Source organism: Anas acuta, chromosome 3 (genome assembly GCF_963932015.1).
Source record: "Anas acuta chromosome 3, bAnaAcu1.1, whole genome shotgun sequence".
Classification (NCBI taxonomy): domain Eukaryota; kingdom Metazoa; phylum Chordata; class Aves; order Anseriformes; family Anatidae; genus Anas; species Anas acuta.
This window is the reverse complement of record NC_088981.1, coordinates 39,139,115-39,166,593: the sequence shown is the minus strand read 5'-3', so window position 1 is coordinate 39,166,593 and position 27,479 is coordinate 39,139,115. Positions and strand designations below refer to the sequence as shown.

The window sequence follows — 27,479 nt, the reverse complement described above, 5'->3', positions numbered from 1 at the left end:
ACTACTGAAACACCTCCAGTGGACTGCTCCCTCCCATCCCCTCCCCACTACAGCATCCCTACAGACAGCAGGCACAGCTGAGTAGGACACATGCACTCTCTCAAATCACCATTTACTTCCGGCACAGTAACAAACAAATTGGTGGGTATACCATTAGAGATACTTATTTGACATCCTGTTCGCAGCCAGAATAACACACAGCTAACAACATTCAAGAAATCTTCCCATTCAGATAGTATTTGGAAGGAGAAACAGCCTCACCCTGACTGCTTCCCATGCTCCTGCATAAGAGATCCACAAAACAAGACATTTCTTCAAAAGGCTGAACAATGCTCACACACATGGATTTGTAAGAGTACAGGTAATGTTGCCATCTAGTGACTCCTGCCATAGCAATATTGGCAACATTTTGACTGGGCTTTATCAAGTATCCTTTAACAGCTATACAGCTGTCTCCAGTCTGGGGGCCATAACATGTGAATTTGGGGGGGTTGCAACCTTTTTCGCATCATACCAGATTACAATAGGGACTATGAAATTTTCTTAAAAAAAAAAAAAAAAAAAATCAAATCATTTTAGGGTCTCTTTTCCTCTAGCTTCTAGAAAAGCAGTTGTAACCCTTCTTCAGTGTGCTTGTGATCAAGGAGACAACCCATGAAAAACTAGAGCTCAGTGGATTTGATCTGTAAATTCAGTGATTTTCCTGGCACCAGATCTCCTTTTCTGGCACCTTGCTGTACTATTTAGACTGCTACAAAACAATGTTTTGTAAAATTCAGCTTGCAAGGTACAAATGGATAGAAAGAGCATAAGGCAACCCCAGTAGTATTCTTGTAGCATACAGGCAGAGCAACCCTGGCAGCTGTGCTACACATTAGCCAAGCTTTAAGACTTATTACTAGTCATTCACCTCAGAATGACAGAAGTCTCACAATCTATCAACTAACCTGTTGCAAACACAGCAACTTAAGACTGTGCCTTTCCTGATGTAATTGTGGCAGAGCTGTGATCAGATCTGAAACGTTTAGTAATCAATGTTTTTGTCTAAACACCATAGCAGACACTTCCCTTTTCTGGGGAGTTTGGTGCAGAGCTCTCTGCAGAGGTGATATGAGGGAGCTATTCTGTTTAGTTTTTTTGTTCAGATTTTGTGGGGGTTTTGTTTTGCTTCACACCAGGGAGTGGTAGCAATTTCCCTTCAACAGACCCATACTGGAGGCTCCTGGGCAAAACAAAAAAGGACAACATCAGGAAAGAATTTAGTACGAAAGCATGACCACCACACACTGAAATAGGTAAAGTGCTACAAATAGAAGCATAAAGACAAGCTGTAAAAGAGGTGGCTGGGCTGGGTTACAAATAAGTGAGAGGAGAGCAGAAACAGAAGAGGACAAAATTAAAGCGCTTTAACCTAGAAAGAAAAAAAAAAAAAAGAAAAAGAAAAAAAAAGTAAGACAGGGAAAGGACTGTAAGAGAAAGAATGTGCAGTCTTGGACAGCAAGAGGAAAAGTGCAGCTCTGAGTATCTAGGAGACAAGCAAGGCAAGGATCCAAGTGCAAAGAGCAGTTAAACTTAGTTCAGAATAAAGAAACACCTTTGGCACTTATGGAATTTGTTAATGCCTCACTATTGGGAGCAAAATTAGAGGACTTCAACAATGCTGCTTCATTCCGTGTCTCTCATACAGGCAGCAAACACTCACAGGTCTGTTTCACAGGTTAGTCAATAGTGAGTGCACTGCAGATGGCTTCTGCTAGGCATGATTTTAATATAAAGCTGCTTGGAACTGTCTCAATGCATTGCTTTCATATTGTTCTTGCACATGGATAACTTTAACATCAGCTGCATAACTCGGAAAATTGAGAAACCCTGACTATGCCTAGATTTCAGTTGGACTAGCTGAAAAACTCAATGCCTTGGGAAATTGGTCTGGTCTTTTGTGTCACCCCACATTGCCACTGGCCCCCACCTTCCTCATGCATTCCAAGATTTATTCTGTTATTCTCAGTGAAGTTTGTTCCACAATTTGTGATCACACCAGTGCACTCACTCATATGCACACAAGCCTGGGAAGGTCAGAAGTCACAGATGTTTTGCTAAATACACAGAACCCATGACTTGCATGAGATCTGTGTCTTACTCATAATGCAGAGAAACATATACAATTCTGCATATGGAATGCATCACACTTAACTCATTTAAAACATGATTCACATTTCTCATCCCACAGCTCATCCCACCTATATAGTGACTGCTATTGCTATGTTAACATCCAGCTTTAAAATAATTAAAAAAAAAAAAAAAAGCTTATCACTACAAAAGTACTATACCCCATAGATGAAGCCTTGAAGGCATGACCAATGAAGAATGTACAATTTCAGAATAGAAAAGACTGAACAATGCAGAACATTCATCTAACACTTGTATCATACATATAGCAGGCGTGCCTAGGTCTCATTTATGAGCTACCACCCATATTGATGTTTATATAGTGCAGAGTCAAACAAAGAATTGCTGCCTCAGAAGACTTACAGCTTAATTCTCCTACCAATCCTTAGGTCAACTCAGCCATAGCAAGCAACAATGACACATTCTGAAAGCAGAAATGGGCTCCTGTAAAGTAAAGACAAGAGAGTTTTAAAATGCACTGAACCCACCCTCAGGGAGAGTTAGGGATGCCTTATGAATGCTCTAACTTAGCCCTGAGGTTTGTAGTAGCATTTCATCCCCCACCCTTCCAGTTACAGCTTGTGGAGCACAGAGCTGTCACACCACACTTCATCTGAGATTCTCTCTACACAGGGGAAATGCCTACATATCAGATTATGCCACCTTTTGTGGTGTTTTGTGAAGAGCTAGCAGCACCAAAGGTCTTTCTGCACTTAGACTTACTTGTGAGCCAAGGTTTTCTAAGCTGGAAGTTGATTTTCAGAACTGGAATTCTTAGTTTGTTTCAGCAGCTAAGCCCTGAGCCTTGGAGAAGTAGTACAGCGTTCCTAGCTCCCTTTTTTGCTTCCCTTTATGTGGAACATAGTCTGTACTAACAATATATCAACTTTTAACTCTGAATAATCACATTTGGGGCACCAAAAATCCATCAATACCTAGGAACACTGGCATATTCAACTTTTGTAAGAGTTTTTTTTGTGCTTTGTGGTTTTTCTCCTCCTTGGTGACTATCTAGATGGAATAAGATAAGTTAAATGGGGAGGAAGAGATGACAATGCTAAAGAGAAAAGCAAACTGAGCAGAGATGAAGAGGCAATGACTTGGAGAAAAAATACAGGTGGTCAAAAAGTAAATGAAGGAGAACATCGAGTAGCTCAAAGATTAGATTAAGATTCATTCCAACCCACATAAAAACCTACAGCCTCCAACAGTTTGCTTAAATAATGCATTTAGCCTTGTTCCACAGAGTCTGGCAAGGTGACTGTCTTTAAAGGTACCACACATCGCTCATCCCACTACTGAGGGTGTGACTCAGACCACCTTTCCTGCCCCCCCCCAGCTATGTACTATAAACTGACTGGGCAGATAAGAGGAATTAGAAAATTGCAGCTGTAAGCTGTAATTTCTTCCTTCCACTGTGAGAAAGTATTTACAGAGTGTGTCCAGGAGACCACCAGGCACAGTGTAAGGCTATGTACCCAAGTTGCAGAAACATTGCAGCAGGAAGGCAGAGGAAATGTGCAGTTTGAGACCAGCTTCCTCCACCCCAGAAAGCAATGTGCACAAGGTGACACGCAGTACCTGCAGTGTGTGAACTCTCCATGCATCAGGCCTACAGTGATTCTCACATCCACACAGGACTTCAATGAACTCTCGTACCTGACAGCTCTGAAGAGCACATGACTGGTATTTCCTTTGTTATGGAGGAGAGGAGCACAACTGCAACTGCAAGAAATCAGGCTGCAAAGTTTGCTCTCCAGATATAATTAGCCCAGTTTTAGTTAAATTTTAATTAGCTATACTGCAAGAGACCCCTCTTCAGAAAGATCAGAAACTCGAGTTTCCCTCTTGATTATGAGGTGACTATGGGGAGGTATTTGCCTTTCTGAGTTGCTCTAGCAGACATGCAAACTAGTAGTAACTGATCAGAATGACTAGTTAAGAAACGTCAGGTTTCAAAACATCGTTAGCATTAACATTCCTTAGGCCCAAAAAAAAAAAAAAAAATAAAAAAATAAAAAAAGGAAGAGAAATTTACTGGAAAGAAAGAAAAAAGATCCCAACACTGCATGAGAATAGCAAGGCCTCCATTAGAGGAAATGCAAGTGAAGAAGAAATGCAACTCTTGCAAACATGCATGCATTAAAGAAGCAAAGGCTTTTACAAGCACAAGAAACACTACAACAAATTGAAAAGGAGAAAAAAAACATACGTAATAACAGGAAACTCTTTTTTGCTTGTTTGATCTGTGACCATACAGGCTAGTCTCAAAATAAGCGAGCTAAGACACTTAAAATTGCACTACATGAACAAGGGGAAAAAAGAGCTGTACAAATTTGTGCCTAGGGATGGTTTTTGCAAGTCTTCCACTGCTAGATGTAAGCACAGAAGGATGGATTTTTACAAAAGCAAGGAAAAGCTGGCTTAAAACCCCCACAGATATCCCTGTCTGCTCAATGAAGAGAGAAGGTCAGGCAATACAGATGCCCATGTGCATGCCTTGCAGAGACCATACATACTAGGCCCATCTCTATAACCAACACATTTTCTGTTTAAGCTTTTTTCTTCCTTTCAGTTCCTGTAACTTTCATGAGGCTGACTTGTATTCTTTTTCCCAAAGCTCAAGCGAGCTGTGTGCATGTTACATAGTCAATACATCCGTAAACCCAACACACCAAATGCTAGAGCAGCTTGCAAAAAAAAAAACTCATTCAGGCAAGCCCTAATTAAAAAGAAAAGAAACCTTTGCAAACAGCGTGTCTCCGAGAGGTGAAAGGTCCCCATGCTGCTCAGTGAGGAAACACCAGGGCCACCTTTAAACTTTAGAGTTTTATTAGTGCCTTTGTCAGCAGCATGTATCTGTGTGTGTTGTGTTTTAATCGAGGCCCTGAATTTGTCTGTGACAGACTCAAAACAGGAAATTAACACCCTGCGGTGTGGCGGCAAAGCCTCAGAGGAAGCAGCAGTGGGGTACATGAGGCTGAAGATGAACAAAGACCCATAAACATAACGTCACCCATAAAAATCACACTTTAAGGCACAGGAAGGATACTAAACAACACTTGGCTGCACTACATGCTTGCAGTAAAAAAAAAAAAAAAAAAAAAAAGCCTCAGGTTGAGAGGCAGAGCATTTACAAGGCAGTTATTTCTCTGAGTATTTGCTACGGTTTTGTTTTTTGAGCAACAGAGTTCAAAGTTAGACATAGGAAATACCCCACAAGCTCTCGAAAGTTAGGTTTCCACTTGACACGTGGCTCAGGGCTAAGATGCTGCTTTTTATCTACCTCCCTGTTTATTTGGGTTATTTCCTATTCAGAAGGGGTTCAACTTGTCTGCAGGCAGCTGGATGGATTTCTAATGTTACCATGGTATTGCTGACCTTTAACACGGGGCTGTTAACATGACCTTTGCTTCTTTCCATTTCTACAAGGATGTTTCAGTGTAAATAGTTTGGAAGCCAAATAGCACCAGGAGATTCTTCCTCTCAGAGACGGGAACGCAGCAAGCCCAGCGCTGAAGGGAATGAAGACAGAGCTGCAGGCTGAGAGCAGGCAGCTGACAGCCAAGGAAAACCAAAGAAATATCTGGAACAGGTTCCTGCAGCCGAAAGATAGCTGGCAACTGACTTTTACAGCACGTAACTCTACCTGCAAACTGCCCTATCTCCCAAGGAAACAGCACAGGAGACCATCCACAGCCTCAGAGGCCCAAAGGCAGGCTTTGCAGGGCACAACATCTGATAGCTCTTTGAGTGGGGTAACAGAGCCCCAGGATGAAGAAATATTGGCAATATTGCTTAAGATCACTATTGTAACTCCCAGGATTTTGAAAGTCTGAAATGTTGTCACAAACAGGGAAGATGTTAACTTTTTAAGAAAACCATGCATTTTATAGCATATCAATTAAAACAATACCAGACAACATCCGATTTATGGTTTTTAAAAACAGGGGCAAACCCACTGCTGTAGCCTTTATCTAATATATTCTTTGCCTCAAGGAAATGTTAATACAGTTATATAAATTCTCATTCTATTAAATGAAAGGCAAGTCCAGTTTCATGGGGCATTAGGAATTGCTGTTGTAAATTAGACCAGTGTGCAGCCTACTGAAGTGAGGGGAACTTTAAAAGATTCCTGCCAGACTCCTCAGGCATGAAGTGATATTTTGAACACTGTAACAGTGGCTAGGAGTTTCAGGAAAAGGTGTGCATTATTGAGAAAAATTTTGTTCACAGTGGGAGTTTCCTCTAATCCTGCACAGACTTAGAATTAATTTTTCAAGAGAGACCAAATAATACCCTAAATTCCCTTAAAATTCAATGGGATTTATGTGCCTAACATCCCAAGTCTTTCTGAAAATCTACCTTTTATGTTTGGCTTATGCTGTAGAGAATGAGAGGGAGATATTTCTTGTATAACTCTAACAGCTCAGATTATACACAAGTAATCCAAACCACCTGTGGATTGCTGCAGTGAAAAATTTATGGTTGTCCCTATTCGCACACACACAAAGCTACACACACGGCTTCCTTTTTTTTTAAAAGCAGGGCTTCTAATATATTTAGGCTTCAGACAGACTATGAGAAGCACAAGTCTTGGGTGAGCATCCGAGCAGCCACAAAGCTACCCTAGTTTTAGGTTTGGTAGCTGGTCCTGTCAGGCTGCTCTATGAGCAGCTGCAGCTTGCTGTTCATGGGGAAAGACAGCTATGCAGAGCAAGCATCAGCTGCAGAGTCCCCAGAGTCACCAGCTAGGGAAATCAGTCAGCTTGGAGCTACCAGGGCAGCACAGAGGTGCTAGATCAGCTTTGGGTACGGCTCTGGTAAAAAGGTGACCCAGAATTTCAACCCACTACTAAAACAAAATATGCTACAGAAAAAATGCTTCATGTGGATCATCTGGAAGTGACTTGAGATAAAAAAGGATATGACTGAATTATTAATTTAAATCAATAGCATTTTAAGAGTGTACAATTTGTGAATTCCTAATTTAAAATAACAAAAAAAAAAAAGGATTAAAACACTAGAGAGGGACCAATGCAAACCATCTAGACATTGGCAGCTTGAACATGCAAGGTCTAGGCAATACTCTGCTCTGGCTGATACTGATGCAAAAAGACAGCAAGAGGAAAGTACCGAAGTAAATATAAAAGCGTTCCACTACCAAACAGGAAACAAAGAAGCACCAAGAAGCTGTGCTGTTCACAGGGGATCTGTTCAAATGAGATGGTATTGAAGAGATTCAACCCAATCTAGGACACTGCGAAGATGAATTTAAAGACATGTAAGATTGAAATGGAACCTAAAATTAGTACAGGGTGTTTTGTCTCTTCACTCCATATTTCCGTCCTACGTAGTGAGATCATATCACTGCTAGAGCCAAATGCTCTCTCACTGCTGTTGCTATGAAAGGCTAACAGAAGCTGCCAAGACCTCTAGTGAGGCATATTAAGTGAAAATCTATATAAATTTTCCTACTGCTCTTTCTATCACTGTGCAATGTTTTACAGTGTTAGCATTCTGATATGCTAATTACGTACCTTGCGAAGAGTAAAGATTGTGCCTGATCTCACAATAAACAGCTTATAATGGAGAACATACAATGCTAGGAATATTCTGAGTGGAAAACATGAGATGGGAGTTGGCTGCTATGGGTTTTTGAGGGGCTTATATAAAAATTAAAAATGGAATAGACTCAAAAACCTCACGTCTTACTGTTGCAAATAATCCAAATAACCCCCCACACATCCATGCAAACTGAGCAATCCTAGAGTAAAATCTAGTGTCAAAAGGCTAATTAATCTACCTTAATTTTAACAGGTGTAGAAACTTAAGAAAATGCCATTTTCAGCAAAATAAAACGGTTTGTAGTTTTATGTTGATTCAAAGCCCAGTAGCAATCATCTTTGGATAAACGTAGCGAATACATTCCAATAACTGAAAAATAAATAAATAAATAAATGAACAGCAATTGTTATTTTTAAGTATTCTGTGAAAAAGATATTTTCAGACACCTACTACTTGCTGATAGGCAGCCCTACAGTAGTTTGGGCAGCCTTCTTGTTCCTCAAGTAGGCACAGAGACAAGAGTACAGATACATCCACTTTTAACAACTAAACCATTGCCATTGGCACATGGACTGCTACCATTCCTTTAGTTCCTCTGGCCCACATTTCTATAACATACAAAATTGCTCAGATAATCTGGAATTAGATCTGGCAACACTATCCAAACCGCGCCTGCCATTCACCTCTCATAAGGAGACAGGACGCAAGGAAACTAGATACAGCCCAAGGAAGCAAGTGTAGCCAAGATCAAGAGTGTAATGCAACTGAACTGGACTTCATTTTTGGCTCAGATTATTTTTGCTGACCCTAACAGACCCAGTGATCCTGCTCCTGAAATCTTTGCAAGTTCACCCAACTTTTACTTTAGAGAGCAGACTGATGCATAGGCCCAGGAGATTAACTGCATAAACCTCAGGACAACTTTCGTTCTTCAGAGGAAAGGCGTAGCAATGCAATGGGCAATCCCTAGGCTTCAGCTCAGCTTGCCCCCTTTGCTAGTATGTTAGACTGAAGTGAGAGGGGATAAGAAGAGAGAACAAACATTAAGCAAATGGAGATTAGATAGGTAGAAACTAAAACATATTTAGGGTTTGTTTTTTTTTCACTTAGTTTGCAGATTTTTCTTACAACCTTTTCACACATTTTAATCTTCGAGACAAGGCCAACATATACAAGCCATCTAAAAGACAGGAAAGGGACAAGAGTTGAAGCATTTCACCAAGATCACTCACTGTCAGGAGCAAAGCTGCAACTAGAACACAAGTTTCTACTGTCCTGGTCTTGACTGATGTTCCTCAGATGAGTCTTCTTGACCTCCTTACCTTTACCACCAGAAAAGCCTATCCTACATATATGGCAATGTGTATCCTCTGCATTGAGAAAAATACTCGGTTCACATTTGCTGAAATCAAAAGAACATTTTGTAACAAACATTAAAAGAACTAGGATTAGTACCAGTTTTATCTCTTGTGGAGTCAGTTCACAAAATAATCAAAACTTTACTCCCAAGGATTATCTTTGGTCTATCAGACAAAACTCAGTTGGGCTAATCTAGAACAAGCAGTTCATTCCTTGATTATGCACTGAAACAAAGTAGTACCTAGGTTCAACAGCTCATGAGTTCAACTTAAGTAATCATACTTGTGTAGCATGAGACTGAATAAGCTGTTTAAACAGACTTACTCCTAGATCTAGAGAAGACATTTAGGGAAGCATTGCTTCTGAATGGATTACATAGCACGTTATAAACCTTTTTCTTAACAAGCATCTTTGCCAAATAGCACCTCATTGTAGTTCTCCAACCTTACAATAAAAATACGAAGAACCTGTCTGGCCACTAACAGCATTCGCATAAGGGGATTTTCAGTCTAGTTATATATAAGCATCCTCTAAGAGGTTTAAACCACAAACTTTTACTGCAATATAAAAAGGGACTGTGCAGGACTTTCTAAAAACATTTGTGCAGAGGTATGAATAGCTGCCTTGGGGAAACTCCCCCGTATTAATAGAAATAGCTGTTATTGCCCTTGCTGTGCAATGGCTCTGAGGGAATAATTACAAATATTCTTGTAACTTACTCTGTTTGAATGTAGTGGTTTTCAGAAAGGCATCTCAATAAGTGAGAAAGTATAAAAGCAAGCTGATAAAAAAAAAAAAAAAAAAAAAAAAAAAAAAAAGTAAGGCTTATGAGCACTGGAAGCAAGTACCGGTAAGGTAACACACCAGCACAAACACTTCTGCCCAAGAGGCCACAGGTTTGCTACCCTCCATTCCACACCATCAAATCGCCCCTTCACTTGGGATTTGTAACTGAACTAAGGCCATCTCAGTTTCACAGACCACAGTCTAGTTAGCAACATATCAGCCCAGACCCTGCAACGTTTGTCGAACTTAGATCCAGGATAAGAAAACATGGCTGCTAATGTAAACTTATGGATTGTGATGTTTACACATGGCATTTCTCAACTGTGGCCAATTACAGCAAGACCATAACAGTAACCTTGTACTCCCCAAAGACTTCAGCTATAGTGTCTTCTCTTGTCCTTTCATCCCAAAAGACTTCAGCTTGATTGTCTTTTTCCTTTTCTTTATTCTGAATAAGGGAAAGGATCACAAACGGCTGACAGACAATCCATTTCTATAATCTGTCTCTGAAGAATCAATATCCACAGGCCTAAGAATGGCAACTTAACAGTGATTAGTGAGGAATATTTCAAATAGCTGTTGGTTATGCTTGAACTTACTATTATCAGTTTTCCTTGAGCACTTCCCGGAAACTCGTTCCTAACTTTCTAGAAATCTAGTTAAGTTAACCAACACCAAAGGAAACAGTGTGAAGAGAAAAAAGGCCTGAAACACCAGATATTATAAAATATAATCTATTTTCTTATTTTCTGAAAGTGTCATTCACAATAAAACTTAATTCTGAACTCTGAGAGATCATGTGCCATGAAATCTCTTGACAGTAGAGCTCTACAGTTTTCAGAACTTCAGATATAAGACAGGCTCTCTGGGGAAAAGAAATACAACAAGTTTAGACATTTGAATTGTTGTTTACCAATACTGTCTACTTGAATCTTGCACGGCAGTGAAAAACAGTCCATTGCACAAATGCCACCAAAAACTTTAGTGACCTGCCAGGATATCTCTGCTTTTTCAATCCTGAAGTTGTCCAAGGAACCACCTTTAAAGTCATCAGTAGTTTGTTGGTTACTCAGCCAAAGGCCAATAAGAGACATGTATCATCATTTCATGAGAAAAAATTAAGGAACTTGAATAAAACTTTCAGAATAAAGCAGTCTCTGAAAAGTACAGACCTCAGAATTTGCTAATTATTTTTGGGAAAAGAAAAAGCTAGCCTCAGAAGGCAATTACTTTCAAGAACTTGTGAGGGCCAAGTCACAGCACACACACACAGACCTCTGTCCACCCATCCCATCAGTAACCAAAAGCAGGAAATGGGCATGCACATTTTAGTTCTTTGGTTTGTATCCTCTTTCTAGTTTTATTTATCTTGGAAGATCAGACAGCTTTACAACAGTGGAGAACATAGTCCTACCTTTAGTTGTAACCCAGAGACTTTTCTTCATAATAAATTGAAAGCAAATTTATAATTTTGTAAGACTAACAAGATGAAGTTTTTCCATGTCATATGTTTGACTAAGTGGTGGGGGAAAGTGAGAAGAAAGAAAAATGAAGTCAACAGTTCAGCTACTTCTATGAATGACACACTAAAAATAAATCTATTTTGCAAAATTCAAATTCTATCAACCATTTCTTTAAGAATCTTTAAAGACCTAGACCTTGGAGTAAAAATGTTAAATTTTACACGAGAAACTTTTGCATCAACAATTGGCCTTTGTGATTCATGGGTACATCTACCTAAATTTTGCCAGGTTGAGCTTTTGCAAATGAAAAATAAGGTCTCCACTTGTACCTAGAGATATTTTAGTGGTTAACATTTCCTTGTACCTCTTTGTTTAGCAAACTACACCTCATGAGTTCAAGTTTTGTGTATACCATTCAAAACAGGAAATTTTAACACGCATGATACATTTACAACTTTTGCCACAGAATATCTGAATTAATTCCACCTTGAGAAGAAACAGATGAACCCAGATTTTTTTATTATTATTTCTTAGCATAATAGGTCTTAGTTCCCCTTGGTTGGAAAACAAAGCATGGACCTCGTCTGTTGTTGGTAAACCAGTGCATCCCTGAGGAATTTTAATATGCTTGAAGAATATTCCTTTGAAATTAAAATAGGGGTTTCTGGGGGAGGACAGCAGGACATGACCAAAGCACTAGGACATTCTGGTCTGGAGAACGGATGTTTTGGGGGTTTTAACATAGCAGAGTAGTCCACTGGTAAAGACTGGGAGGGAATGAGCACAATCTAAAGACTGGCAGAAAAGAAAGTAAAGGGAAGGTGGTCATGAATACAAGACACTGGGGATTATAACTGAGCCAATACACATCAGCTGTGGAGCAAGGGAAGGAACAGGCAGCACTGGATCTTGCTAGACAGTACATTTATTGAAAGGACTCACTCAACTGAACAAGAAATCCAGGAAGGAACGTGTGATCTGAGAGCAGGCAGAGATGAGATAGAAGGAGATAAGTTGGACAAGGAGCCCAGCAGCCAGGCTAACCAACAGGCTGGTGGCTACAGGGACTGACACAAAATTAATAGCAAGTTAAGATTAAGGTAGTTTAAAGATGAAAGAAATCTTGTGCAAAAGAGTTTGGCCTTTCTGTATGAAGCCTACTCTCCTCCACAGCCTTAAGTGGGTCCCTGAACACAGGCATTCCCCCTTGTTTTTACATCCATGAATATTGGTGGAGCTGACCAGCATGGTTTAGATTTCAGTCCACCCTTGTATTTGTTTACATGGAGTAACAATCTGCTCTGACTACCAGTTAGTCCAAGGTAGTTCCAAAGTCCTGCTGGTGAGTCATCCAAATTATCTGCTTTAAGGGGTATTAACATTACCAAAAAGACAGTTAAGTTCAGGAAAGTCCCTCTGCTACAAATCTCATCTACAGAAGAAAAAAAATCTCATCTACAGAAGAAGGCACCCCCCCCCCCCCCCCTTCAGTTCATGCTGATAACACACCAATAGCTACACAGCAATACACCTAACAACATAGAAAATTTCTGTAGAGAATCTCTGCTTTAATCTACCTTTAGAACTGACTGAATACTGTATATAAAATAACAATGACTGTAGGTCTAAGAATGAGCTCATAATGTCTTTGCAGAGAAGGGATACAATTCATCCTACATGCTTCCCCCCTCATTTTTCAGAGAATGAATGCTTCCCTTCGCAGTCAGTCAAGCCCCTACCTTTACTTCATTTTTTGCCAAAAATTTCACATGCATGGCATCTGAATAGGTACAATCTCTAATTTTCCACTGTCAGAAAGTCAGTGACAGTTACACAACAAATAAACAAATCCTTTGGCCACTTGGGCTGACATCCTGCATAAACTGAGAAGAATTTTACTCAGCAAATACTGCTACAAGTCCAAAATATCCAACTAAACTATGCATATGTTTCAGAAAGGCATCCGGCATGGAAGCAAAGCTTTCAATTGATGACAGATCCCCTGCATCATTATATAAATTGCTTTTAAACTGAACCATATTTTCATTACAATTGTGCATTTGGAATCGTAGCACAAACTCACCCAGCTTCTGATTTTTTCTTCCTAAAGTTCACCAATAGTAATGAATACAAAACCCGAGTTAGTGAAAACTAGAAAAAGAGAAGTATGTACTGCATATTATTTAAAGTATTTTATTTTCTATTAACGACAGTGAATAGCTCCATAGGAACAATTTACATATGACCCAATAGCCTTTTGGTGAGTACCGCAGGCTTGATACTACTTTTAACTGCTTGAAAAAATGCACATTATACAGTGAGATTTTTTTTTTTTTTTAATAGACTTTCTGTTTTGCTTTCTTATCACTTAGATAAGGAGTTTGAGTGCTTAAGATTTATTTTTTTAAAACTGCTTTCACTTTACAGGACGACAGCAGGAAAATAAACACTTGCATATACTTTAAAATAATCATTGGAATGAAAAAATGGCATCTGCTATGCTCAAAACTCCTACTTGAAGTCAGTTAATCTTGTTCAGCAAAGAGCTTGATACTGGCCTACAGTTTTAAATAGTGGAAGCCTACCATATTTACAGAGCTGTTCAAAGGAAAAAATCTTTCTTCCCTCCTGAGAGTTGAGTGGAGAAAGCTGCCATATAGAGACATGTGCTAAGCAAAAGGGATGAAAACAAAGGTCTGTTTACACTCTAGGTTCAACTCAGAAAACACTAGAAAAACAGGAAGGCGTATTCTGAACCTGGTACCCATTTGGTTTCCGTACGCGGTTTCACACTTTTGATGTAATGGACCGATGTTAAAATGCAGCATGCTTGCGCCTTACTATTCACAGCACAGTCACACTTGGAAAGCTGTGGACCACACTGTAAAGGCGCACATCACTTCTTGCAGTCTCTGACAAAGCAGCAATAAAAGTTAGAACTACACCAGTTGATGGCAACCACGTAGTATGAATGTTATAACATAGCAAAAGTAAAGAGTTGGCCCAGGCTCTTAATTCTTTCCCCCAAAGCTGAGGAAGCAAAAAGTAACGTTGGAGGTGCCTGTTCCCACTAGTTCATCCACTTATCAAGTGACAGTGCTGAAAGTATTAGCAGTCTGGAGTACAATCTTGCTTTTATTTCTCCTTTTTTTACAGTGAACAGCACAAAAAATTCTCACCCCCCTTTGGGATTTCTACAAGTAGGTGATAATTGCTTCAGAACTTATAATTAAAACAGGGATGTAATTAAGACATATTCCATTAAGCAAAACAATTTTTCCATCAGCTTCAGGTCTATTAGATTGAAGCAGATTGAAGACGACACCAGGGCATACATTCTCATGTTTAACTTCCTGTTCCAATTTCTATTCAGCTGAGCTTTTGAGACATCCTCACATTGTTAAACAAGGGATGGATCACAAATTTGCAGCTGTGTGCTTTGAGACTACAAAGTGGCTGTTCGCAAGCTCAGCTATTGTCCATCTAAAAATGTTTGACAACAGCAGGCTGTCATACCCAAAAATCTGCTTGGATGGGGACTTTGAAACCTTTGTGGAAGATTCATCAAGATTATAAGTCTTTTCCATGCCATTTTGCAGTGCAGTAGTATTCCTATCTGGCAAGGAGATAAAATACTTGACATTTATACAGAAATGAATATACATAGTTAGTATGTTACACAACTATATAGTGAAGAATCAGAGCTTTTACGGTGTAGAAATAAAGTTAATCAACTGTGCTGATTGAGCAATTCATTTTAAGGAAGAGGAGCAATTTCACTGAAGTTAAAGACCTAAAATTTAAAACTCAGCACTCAAAAGCCTTACCCAAAGTCCACTCCACTTCTTGAAATTTTTACAATTACAGCTTCAGATCAGCAACTTAGACAGAATTTGGCCTTTAGTATGTCATGAAGTTTCCTGTCAAAACTTAGGAACTGTTTTTCTCAGATTAATCCCTGTGCGGTTGTCTCATCACCTTCACAACCAGACAAAAAACAAAAGTGCTCTAATACACAAGTAATCATGATGCAAGAGCACACATACAAAAAAAAAAAAACATATAGTCAAGGGAGTAAGGAAGTTTACAGAGCCAACATGTTTTTCAAGAGAAAAATAATAGCCAAAAGGGAGTCTGAGCAGCAGGGGATGAAACAGATTGCACAGTTTGAAGAAAAACAGGTGGTAAAAATGAAATTCAGTCCCGATTATGTCTGGTTCTGAATAATATAGATGAAAATTCTAGACACAGCAGTACATTTTGTGCTTGCAGTCAGGTATGCCAAAAGGACATTTGTTTGTCCACATATATTAAGCCAGACAATGTAATAAGAGATTGTTAAATATCTTCGCCCTCATCTTTTAACAGCACCTGAAACTTAGACTTTTTCTGTGTTGTTTGGAACAACTAGAAGTTTTTTGCATTTCCCTTTCAAATACTCAGTCCGTAAATCTACAGAATAAAAATGTCTCGGTATCATTTTCCTGCCCAAATCCATACATGGAGGCCAAACATAACTTGCTACTCCTCTAATCCAACCAAAGGAACTCTTTGAAATAGTACGGGTTAAAACCCACACTCATATTTATTCTGTGACACAAGCTTCTATAGAAAGGCTTTAGCATCATTGCCTAAATCTGACTGACGCTTTTATTACCCAAATCACTAGGAAGATTTTCCAGTGTACTGCTTCTGCTGGAGCTTGACTTTTGGGCAATAGACCAATTACCCATCAGGAAGTAAAAAAGGAGCACCACACATTATTTATGTACATTAGCTGTCCTGTCACAAGTACAAGCAGTGATTTTATGGATATCAAGGGGCCATAAACAACCACAAAAAAAAATTCAAAAATACCACGTAACATAACACACATAACCCCTACATTAGCCGGATCCTGCAGTAAAATGTTCTGTTCTGAGATGGTTACCTTAGTGTAAGCACAACTCAAAGTGCTGTACGACAGATTAATGCAACATAGCACTTACGCATCATATCGACTTGTATTACTTCCAGTCATTCCAGGACAGAGCTTTCTAACTAAGACAGACTGTAGTAGGATAAGAAAGTATACTGTATTCATCATACCACTGTCACTGCAGAGATGTGACATGCTATGGAAGAGTTGAAGCAGCCTCAGCAGATTCTTCTGAGTCTTGGTGTTTTTTTTGTTTGTTTGTTTTTGTTTTGTTTTAATTAGGTCACTGCTTTGAAACCCCAGCTTGTAGGATTTGGAGAGTTCAGTACTCACTGAAGAGTTCTGTACCTAATAACATAAAAAGCATGTAGATTTAGGCAACTTTGGTCTCAATGAGTGACAGCTAAGGATACTAGACAGATCAAAGAACTGTAGCGTAAACATCTGCTCAAAAATGCCAGTTATCAAAGGGATTATTCCTGAAACACTTTTCACCTCAGTTCCAAAGTCCTGAAGACAACTGCACCCATCCTACAGCTTTCCTCACTTTTCCTTTCATCCTGTTAAGAAGCATCATGAGTATTTTCCCACCTGCACATATTCCACAGCTCCACCTCTTGCCGTGTCACTTGCAATCACTGCATTAATCTTCTACATTCAGCTGCTTCAGTCCCTCTTCACAAATAATCTCTCCACTTCTTCCAAGAGTGGAAGAAAGGGGATACTTCCAAAATATCCTCCGACGCTCAGAGGCCTTCTTATCCTTTTATTTACCTTATTCTTCCTTGCAATTTCCTTTTATCTTCACAAAATTTCTGTTCTCCAGTTCTGCCCTGCTGATGTAAATGTGCGAGCCACCATGGCTGGGGATGCAGCACTCGCCCAGCAAGGAGAGGCTGAGGAATCACAGCTTGCTCTGCCTGCAGGTGAGGTATATTTTAGGAAGACCAACAGCAGTCCCCCCCAATACCTGTGGGGAGGTTACTGAGAGGCTGGAGCAAGGCTGTGTACAGCTGTGTGCACTGGGATGATGAAACACAATAGGCATAAAGAGAAGTTCGGACTGGATGCAAGAACGAGAACAGTGAAGCAGGCTGCCCAAACTGCCTGTGTGGACAAAGACATCCATAGAGGTTTTGAAAACCTGTCTGGGTAAAGCTTGGTCCAACTTCACATTTATTCCTCCTCCCCTAGATTATACATAGTGACATATGAAGGTAGCGCCTATAATACTTGCTTGACAAAACAGTACAAGGAATCCCTAACCTCTTTAACCTCAGCAGCAGCATGTTCATCAGCGGAAAAAAGTCATCATCATTTATCATGTATTAACATCAATTAGTGATGCACTAGGCAGTGTTTAGACATTCTTCCTTGTCCAGGTTCCTGATAGTTGTCCAAAAGCAAAGCCGTCACCTGGCTAGGTTTTGCAAGCCAAAGTCTCATAATAAAGTCTTCTCAGCCTGCCAGAACCATGTCATCAAAGACAGGCCACATCTCTAAATCTTACGCCAAGCCAGGTGCCCGTGATGATCTAACATTCTTCCAAAGACAGCCTGACCTTGGCAGCCACACAGGTGCAGTTATCAATCAAGGTTTCCAAACACAAAGCCAGCCCAGCATCTTCATCCAGGACAGAGACAGCAGACTCCCTGGTGTTGGCTGGGGGTGCCAACTGCTTCGCCCCTTAGCACCCACTGCTGGCCAGTCCAGAGCTGGACCTGCCATTGGACTTGGACAGGAACAGACAAACAAAAATAGACACCAAGTCCTAGCTGCTGAAGGACCAACAAGGTGACAGATTGTACAGCTGGAGGAAAATCTGGAGAAGGGACGCAGATCAAGTTGCAATTAGAATTTAAACAACTCAGCTAGTAAGAGATGTCATCTATTACACATCTGTCTTGATTTCTCATTTGGAAGAGATTGGGTTCCTGAAGTACTGCTCAAAGAGTTTGTGCGCAAATTTAACGTATATTGTCTTTGTGGCTCAGGAAGAGCAAAATGAAGTTGAAACAAAAATCTAACAGCTCTGTATTGACCTGATTTATTTCAAGGCAGGTTTCCCATGGTCTAAACTGACTTAAGATTATATTTAAAATGGATAACTAAGTAGGGCAAATAGACCTGCTAAACATCCCATCATTTTGTTAAGGCAATAAACAAGGATAAGTGACTTAGCAAACGTTTTTTCTTGTACACACAGAACATTCCTGTAAGGAAACCACGATGTTTCCTGGATATTTTAATGGAAAAAGCAACGGTGAGCTGAAACCTTGCAAGACTCCCAGAAATCTGTATGGAAAGGAGACAAAGTCTGTGAACACAAAATGCACAGAAACTGCACAAGCCACATTGGTAAGACAAAGCATAGGCTTCGCTAGTCCTAGTGCTCACAGGACTACATACTTGAATGTAATCCCATTGCATGAAGTGGAGACTGGAGAATGTAATCCCACTGCAACAAGTGGAGACTTGGTCAAGTACTGACACAAAAGCCAAAACACAGAATCCAAAGCATTTACAGGCAGTTAGAGCATGTCCATATAACTAATCAGAACAAAGGATAAGAGGACTTTCAGTTCTCTGGTGGTTTTGGAAACACATATTTTGTGTTGGCAAAATGCTAAGACTGTACACAAATAGAGATGTCATTAAAAGACCAGCATTTTTCATTTGCCCCACGTTACAAAAAGGGACATTTCAAGCAAAAATGTTAACTTTTGACAAAGAGGTCTACACACATTTTAAGAACAATTAACAGAATTAATACAGATCTGTCTTTTGATGTTGTCAACAGTGAAGGTTGTTACTGAAAGTTGTCAAGGCAACTTTTTGGGGGGCTAAAATCCATCTATAAATCTGAAGTCCAAGTCTGTAGGGTTGTTGTTTTTTGTTTGTTTGTTTTTGTTTGCTTTTTGTTTGTTTGTTTTTTAGTTTTGCTTTAATTTTAACTATGTTCTATACACGTGGGCATGTGTTTCAAGCCTTCAAATCTCTCATACTATTATTAAAACACTTGCATTTTTTTGTTGTGCCAATTTGAAGTATTCACATACAACAGAAAAATTACTCTGATCTCCCATTTTACTGATAGATTTCACTTGCCTCAGTTTTCCTAAGTGAATTTCCCAGATTTACAGGCAGAAATTCTTATAGAGTCAGGAACAGGATTTAACTCCCCTGGTTTCCTGTTCAGTGGCTTAATGAAGAGGCCATCCTGTCTCTTTTGCACACATACATTGTATAATTCCTTTGGGGACCAAGAGGAGAGGAGCTGTGCGTGCACACAGACTCATATGCATCGTAATGAACTACTCTATGTGATAATGCAGAACATTCCTCTGTAGGAACCCTGCCAAAAAGAAACAATTGGCAGAAGATGTACATTAGTATGTGTTCACCAAAATATTCACATCTAAACACTCCACATCTCTCAAGAGTTCTCAGAGAGCTTTGCAGCCATTGAATTAAGGTATAGTGAGAACAGCATCATGATTCAAAACATAGTATTTACAGAGCAAATCATGATCTATCCACAAATGCTTCAATAATTTCTCACCCAACAGTCTGCATAGTGGTCAAGTATCTTAAAATAAAATCAATTTACAAAACAGAAAAGGACCTATAGTATGTCACAAAGTATTTATTGCAAATAGATTATTTAGCTCTCACTGCAGCTAGACTTCACCAAGATATCTGGGATAACCTGTTCAGTACAATACTTTTAAATGTTTGTAGGTCCTTAAAAATCAGATAGGAACCTAGAGGGCCTACCTATGGAGGTTAGTCACCCAATGGAGATAACGAGCTGCACTGTTACATACTAAAACCCTCAAGAAAGCTGCCTCTTTGCCTATGGGCTGGACTGTAAGAGGAGGCTAATTAAAATTTGTAAATTGCATGGGTGCTGAGGGAATTTATTAAGGTTTATAAGAAGTGCTCTGAAAATATATTGCAAAGCTGCTATTCAAGTTCTAAGTATTCAGCAGGTCTAGGTTTGCTCAGAAATTCTTGAGCTCTCAAGGAACCTGATCTGAGTTTCAACTTTAAGAAAACCTGAAACCAGTTGAGATTTGCCTGGTCTCAGTTTTCACTGAGTATTTAGCATAACTGATAATGATCCCTTCAGATTTATGTTCCATTTCCTTGAGTTTTTTTGGCTTACTTTGTAATGTCTGGGCAATGTAAACATGTGACACTCTGCTTTTGCAAGAGAGGTGTGCCTGTAGCAAGCTGCTCTAGATATCTGACACATTTATATTTTTGTGCATTTGTATAAACTAGCGACACTTGAATTTAGAAAACACAAGCATATGAGCTCCCTTCTTATGGTTTGGCAACCTTCCCTCCCTTTGATCCTTTCAAGGAATGCTTGGGCAAGATTTATAAACACTTTAGTAGCAACTCACTACCAAATACTAGGCATAGCTAAGCCAGTCTTTCCAACAAAACTAAGAGCAAGTCCACAGAGACAAGAGCAGAGCAGCTGTAGCTACCACAGAACCAAAACAATAGGTCCTATTAATAACACAGACACAGCAAGTTCACATTACTACAGAAGACCAGGTAGAGATACCTTCAGCAGCAGCTCCCCTGCTGGAGTTCTTTCCCTGGACATTTTGGTCAGTTACAGAGGAGCCAAGCTAGCTTAGGTGCATGCTGGCTTGGAGTAATAACACCTTTTTCTAGACAATTCTCCCAAAGTCCCTGCTAGACAGTTTCACCTATTACCACATTCCCACTCTAAGGTCAGAAAATGTATGCTCAAGGTGGAGGATATGCTTGCAGAGAAAGCGAGGCACGAAACAATATTGGTACCCCTAGTAGTATTAGGGCACATCACGGTAACAGCATGACACTGTATCACAGATTTCACCTGCATCTTTTTAAGACATACCTCACACATAACCACGATAACTCAAATACAAGCTAGAAGAGAAAATGGATTTGGATTTCAAAGATTCCTCACACCCGCCATCAGACTATTCTTCCTCTTCAGGATCCTCAAATAAAGAGGATAAAGAATATTCTTTGACTGGAATTTAACATGGATTCACTTTTGGCTGTTTCTTCAGTGGCTTCCAAGATGCTATTTTCATACACATAGCTGGAAAAAAAGAAATCCTTTCAGCAGACATGCCTCTCCGATGTGCTAGTCCCCCTGTAAAGAACAAATACTACCAAATAAAGATAGACCAAACCAAGCAAATGGCTGATCTTTCCTAGCAGTCTAAATCAGAAGTAACCATCCAATGGAAACCAACTTACATAAGGCCTTGACTGATACAGAAAGGAGCTTACTTCTTGAGTATTTAGAAAAAACATCTACAGAAATATATACCTTGTTATCTGAACCAGAAAAATAAGTGAGCTGCAGTTCTGCTATGAGCGCAGAGCTCATTTCAACTCATTTCATCTGTCTTCCATAAAGGACTTATCATCTTGAGAAGTTTTGCAGAGCTTTCCAGAGTTCACAGAACTGAACCTAGCTGTGGAGACCCAAAGCCAGCAGCAGCTTCCCATTGAGTCACTGCTTTGGACTTTGTCACAGAGCCGAGTATGAACAACTACATACCCACAGCATTACAGATGTGTTGCTGACTATCCTATTACAGCTAGGATGCGCATTTTGTAGCCCATGTCCCCCACCCCGATCTAAATCTAGCTCTGTTTGGAAGAGATGTTCAGCTGAGTGCTTACAGTATCTAAGTGAACTGCAAAGCAAAGAACAGGACCTTGACTCTTAACCGCATCCATCTAAGACTCACACAGAGCACAAGCTAACACAAAGTTCAGCAACACTTGTATGACATTAATTACTGAACAACTAAGTCACAAAGCAACATGTCTCCATATATGCTCACAATTATACATTGCAGTCTGAAACAGAGAACCAGAAGTAAGAAAATAAAAAATAAATGCATTTTTCCTTAGAAATAACAACATCCAACCAAACACTAGAAACCTAGCAACTATCAAAAAAAATAAATAAATAACCAAGTATACAGAGAGATCAGTAAGGATCCCTTTTTTCATGCCCTCTAAGTAATTTCGCATCTCTCCTTGACAGGTTAAGGTCAGCAGGCCACATTTACATCTAGTGTCCTAAAGAACCTACAGATAAGGGACTTGATATCCAAATAAACTCTATATTTAAACATATTTTGAAGAAAGACCAAACATGAACACATGCCAATATTTTCATTCCATATGTCCAGCAATTTTGCTAGTATTTTTCTAGCTATTATAAATATCCAATAAATAAAGCAAAAAGGCACAATATTCTGCACTGTGATTAAATAGGAAGAAACCACTATATATGTGTATAGATATAGATATAAATATAAAAGAAACAGGGCTTCACCCTGATGCTTAATGGATCGCATAGGTGTTTGTTTTTTTTCTACCTACTAAAACAAGGCAATATACCTCAAGCTGTACCCCCTTGGCCACCTTACAAAGAGCCATAAAGCCCCAACCTCACACCACACTCTCAGTCAAACACCATTCGCCTTCTCCAACACTTAGTTCCTACCTTCATTTTTTCTGAAAAGTAATTCTTTATTTCTTCCTTATAAGGTCAGGTCTCCTCAAGAGTCTCCACACAATAGCACCTTCCTGAAAACTTCACCCATGTGATGATTCCCCGTCCTCCTTATATGACCTTCCCCTGAGTGTTTTTATTCCCTACAGCTGCACTCCTTCCTGCACCCCATTGTCTGCCTTCTACTCTACCCTTCCTCTGCCTTGTGTGTGTGTATTCTTCCTAACCCCAAGCCCATCCAGACACTTTGCCCATAGGCAGAATTTATTCTTTTTCCTTAGACATTTATTTGGTGGGGTAACTTATTTCTTCTCTCATCCCTAACACCACCAGAGTCCCCAAAGACATTAGAAACTGCTGTTGAAAAAGTTAATAGGAATGACCTGATTTATACTTCTTCCAAAACAAGGTTGATGTAACGTGGTTGTTGCCATCTGCCACCAAACAGAGGGGAAAATCAACAGCCCCTGAAGCAGCTGAACTTAAGGAGGAAATATTAAGCATTATTAATGCAAACAAGCCATGAACTGCTGAAGCTTAGCTATTACTTTGCAGTGCATTAGCCATTCCTGCAACTATTTCAAATTTTCTGGAGGAGTAGGCAGCCATAAAGGAAAATATTCTTTATGGACCAGGGTCTTTTGCCTCTAATTCTCCACTGAAAGTAGGGGCTTAGCTCAAGTTTCAGCCCTAAAGTTGTCCCATTCTCCTCTAAATTTGATCATTCACCCCTTTTAATAAAATCATTAAACTTTTTGGTGTATTAGTTTGGGGTACTAAAAACTATGAAAAATCAAATCTGCTGGTCACTTTAAAATCTTGATCCTGAGATGAGAAAGGACCGGTTTGGGTCTCTAATCCTGCAGCCTCTGAAAAACAGAGGTCTTGACTTTGAGCTCCATCATAACCACACCAGCTGTAGCTGAGATGATTCATAGATTTTTCCAACCATTAAGACAATTCAATCTGTTTGAGTTGAACAGCACTGAAAGTCTTACATGGTAGTTCATGCAGCACAATAGATCACAAACCACACTGTAATTTTACTATTTCTAGAACAAAAAAAAAAAAAAAAAACAAAACAAAACAAACAAACAAAAAAAGAACAACAAAAAAAAAAAACTTATTAAGTGAATAAAACTGAAAGAAAGAAATTAAAGTTATAAAGCATAAGTGCATGTAGAATTGTCTTTAAATGGGATTGCCCTTGACAATGGCTGACTTCCAGAGCAGGGGTTCCTTACAGAGTAATTTTAAAAGTCATCTGACTCTAAATTATCATCTTCTCCTAGTCTCAGATCCTAGTCTGCAAGCAGTCACACCGGGGAAGGACGAGCAGTTTAGTTTTATGCACTCCCTAGAGCATGTAATCTTGGTAGGGTGGCTGTGTTGCAGCAAACGGGCTACTCTATTATATATCGCAACTGCTCCTCATCTGTGTAAGTCCTGCCACAGGGAAAAAATAGTCAAGCAAGAGAGAAAGAATGTAGAGCTTTCAGCAGAGGGAGGTATTGACACAGCATATAACTCCAGGGGTGGGGAGCTGAGATGGGCTGTTTCAGTGCTCAGCTAGTTAGAAGCTGTATATGCCTCCTCTGGCAGTATTTAAAGAAGAAAAAAAATAGCCTGCACTTAAACAGCTTTGCTGATGTTGTTTTCCCACTTGCAGATGTTGAGCTGCATTATGTTGTCAGTGAAAAAAAAAAGAAATAAAATTGAAACTAGAGGGTGGGGGGAAAGGAAATAGAGACATAAATTTAAAGAGAGAAGCCTTTGGTCACCAAAAATAGCCACAGCAGATAGTGTAACTAAAACCTGTGCCTACGCTGTCAGCGCAGCACACAGGGCAAAGTTACATAATATTTTCCACATTTATTTCAAGCAGGGCAGCCTGCCAGCTTGATAGATTTCTAGAAAGGGTGGGAGAGAGAGAGTGGTTTGATTCACAGACTGCTGTATTTACAGCTCACCCCACGGCCACTGCCTTCCCCTCTTTGGGCGTTTACCTTCACAGTTTGCCAGAGAGCAGTGTGAGCATAACCCTGATATAGAAAGTAAGTCACTGTTCAGACTGCCTAAAGCACTACAAATGCGTAAGTTAGCTTTGCTTTTCTTGTTTTGACGGTGCTAACGTGCACTGATTTGCCGAAAGTGCAGCCATTGTCAAAGTCCAGAAATTAGCAACAGGAAAAGTGCCAAGACAAAATGATGGGGAGAGGAGGGCTTCGGGTTTTGGCTCTTCCTTGCTCTCAGTCCTAGTAGTTGGTCCTGACTACAGGGCACAGAAGCAGCATCTTCAGAAAGAAAAGCTTTCTGCAAAACCGTTGAAACAAAAGTTACTCCGTGATCTGTTCAGGTTAGAAGTGTGTGTGAGTATCTGAAACAGATCTGAATTTTCTCAAAAGGCAGGGCTACTCCAACCAATTGCCTGGATGACACCAGCTACCTACTTTTCTGTGAGGAATTGCTAGGAAACATATAATTATGTGAAAAACATTCATCAAGGTCAGTCATACAAATGACTAAATGAACAGTTCTGTGCTACTTGTGACAAGACAATCCATAAAGTTAAGCTTTGGCTTGCGTATTTCCTGCATTTATTCTATATTTTCTGTACATGTGGCAGGTCCTCCATTGGGACTTCTCAAATACTTCATTAAGATTTTACTGTTGCTGGCAAGAACTAACACTGCAGTTCCCCATCAAAGCTAGAAAGTAGAATGACTAGAAAAATGACAAACAAAAATGCTATTTCCTATGTCCAGCTTGCATGAAGAGAAAATGGGAGTGAAAGAAAGGGAAAAAATAGAGAACTGATATCACTGTAGTAAAACCAGTATGTTGTCCATAAAACAGGCTACAAAAAGGAAAAAGAAAAAAAAAAAAAGAAAAAAAAAGTTAAGACTCCTTCCCTCTTCCATTTGCAATACATGCACAGCACCATAAATGACTGTAGAGATGTTTGAACGGGAACGAATGGAAAATTGGCCAATTCTCACTAAACTGAAATGTACAGATGCAGCATAAAAGCTACTAGTACATTTATGTAGATTAGTGTCAGTATCATTAAATCAAACTATTCCTCCAAAGCAAGTTGCTCTGACCATGATTTTAATCAAAGAAAACAAAAGGATGCCAGCCAAATGCTATCATTTTAACCTGTAAAGAGATGTTCCCAAACCAGTGCAGAGATAAAACAAAAGCACACCTCATGAAACAATGCAGTGATATCAAGTGAGGTGTAATATTTCCTCTCACTAGTAACATCGTGTGCTTTGAGAGTAATGCCTTGGAGCCTGAAATTACCCTCCAAAACAAACTCTCCCCTTTCAATGTTGGTCTCACCAACAGTTTACAACTGGAGTTTATTAGCTTTGCTTCTATGTTATAATAACCTCCACCCAAAATGAAGAGCTGGGTAGAACATCTCTGAAGAAGAATTTTGCCTCTTATGACCACGTTTGAAAGGAATCCCTCAATTGCTTTTCTATCTTGGATGACATTTTATCATTTCCATGTTTTTTCCAGTCTGAACTTGGAGAGTCTGCACGTTGGCAAAATCTATAAATTTACCCAGGAAGAACTCAGAATCCTCTTTCCCCCTGGAAAGGAGCTTAATTTTAATAAATGAAAGCAAATAGTACTGAATTTACAGGATTAATTGTGAGCTAAAAAAAAAAAAAAAAAAAAGAAGACGTACTGGTGTTTGGAAAAGGGCAACCTATTCACAAGAAGAAGATAAAACAGAATAAATTATCTCTAACACAATAAGTAATGAGATTATGTAGCATCATCCAACTGTAACTGTTTTGCCACAGTGTTACATTGCCATTGATTGAGTTTTCTGAATATTTAAAGATTGAATAATGAAGAGTGACAAGAAGAAAAAATAGAAGGGAAGGCAGAAGTTTGCTGGGGGGGGAAGAACACAAAAATCACAAAAAAAAAAATGGAAAAATGGAAAAAAGGATGTTTGAGGAGAGCTGACTCAGACCCCAAAGAACAGAGAGTGACTAGGACAATAGACTGGGACACAAAGATGCTGGGTCAGTTCCAAGCTCAGCCACAAACTCTGCAGCAAGTTGTATAATTTATTTGAAGCCTCAACAAGCTACTGGTGAATGAGGACAGAAACCTTCCTGCCTCAGGGAAGGACGGGTTCTCATTGTGAAGCACAAGGTGTGTGCTGTCCACCGTGCTATCAGGGACACCGGGCATAGAACCCATTTGGCTCCAAACAACTAGCTGAAGGACAACATGCAGTATCTGCACCAAAATCAGCCAGCTCTCCTCCTGCACTATCCCAACACAAAATTATTGTCAGGCAGGAACATGCACTGCAGTTGAAGTGCAAAGTTTGGAGTCACTGCACTGTAGTTTCTAAACACCCACAGTGAGGTCTGCCAGAGCCCTTGTTCTGCACCTCAGCTGCAGAACCCCACCAAGTCATGGTTCTCGTTGTGGGACTTGAACTATCTGCTGTGTGATACATTACAACATGTAGCAGTAAAGCCACACTATGAAATATTTACCTCAAAGGAGCTTAGCAGTAGAACGTATTACCTCTCAAAGAGAAAAGAATTTATCACCCCAGTTCCTGAGGCACTAGTAAATATGTTGCACACTGTAAATGCATACCCTGCATTTGTAAGTAACCAAAAAATAATCA

At 39.6% G+C, this 27,479-nt stretch overlaps 1 long non-coding RNA gene across 2 annotated transcripts in view; it reads right to left on the bottom strand.

The window, feature by feature from the left end:
• The window catches only part of LOC137853880 (uncharacterized), a 38,658-nt gene extending 15,533 nt beyond the window's left edge, over positions 1 to 23,125 (bottom strand). The window contains exons 1-3 of one of the 2 annotated variants that reach the window (XR_011094789.1): positions 22,802 to 23,125; positions 3,751 to 3,894; positions 2,533 to 2,613 (exon numbers count right to left, since the gene is read on the bottom strand). This is a non-coding gene — a long non-coding RNA (uncharacterized lncRNA). The remainder of the gene's footprint in view (positions 1 to 2,532; positions 2,614 to 3,750; positions 3,895 to 22,801) is intronic. The other variant, XR_011094790.1, reaches the window with a different exon arrangement.
• Between the last annotated feature and the right edge of the window lie 4,354 nt (positions 23,126 to 27,479).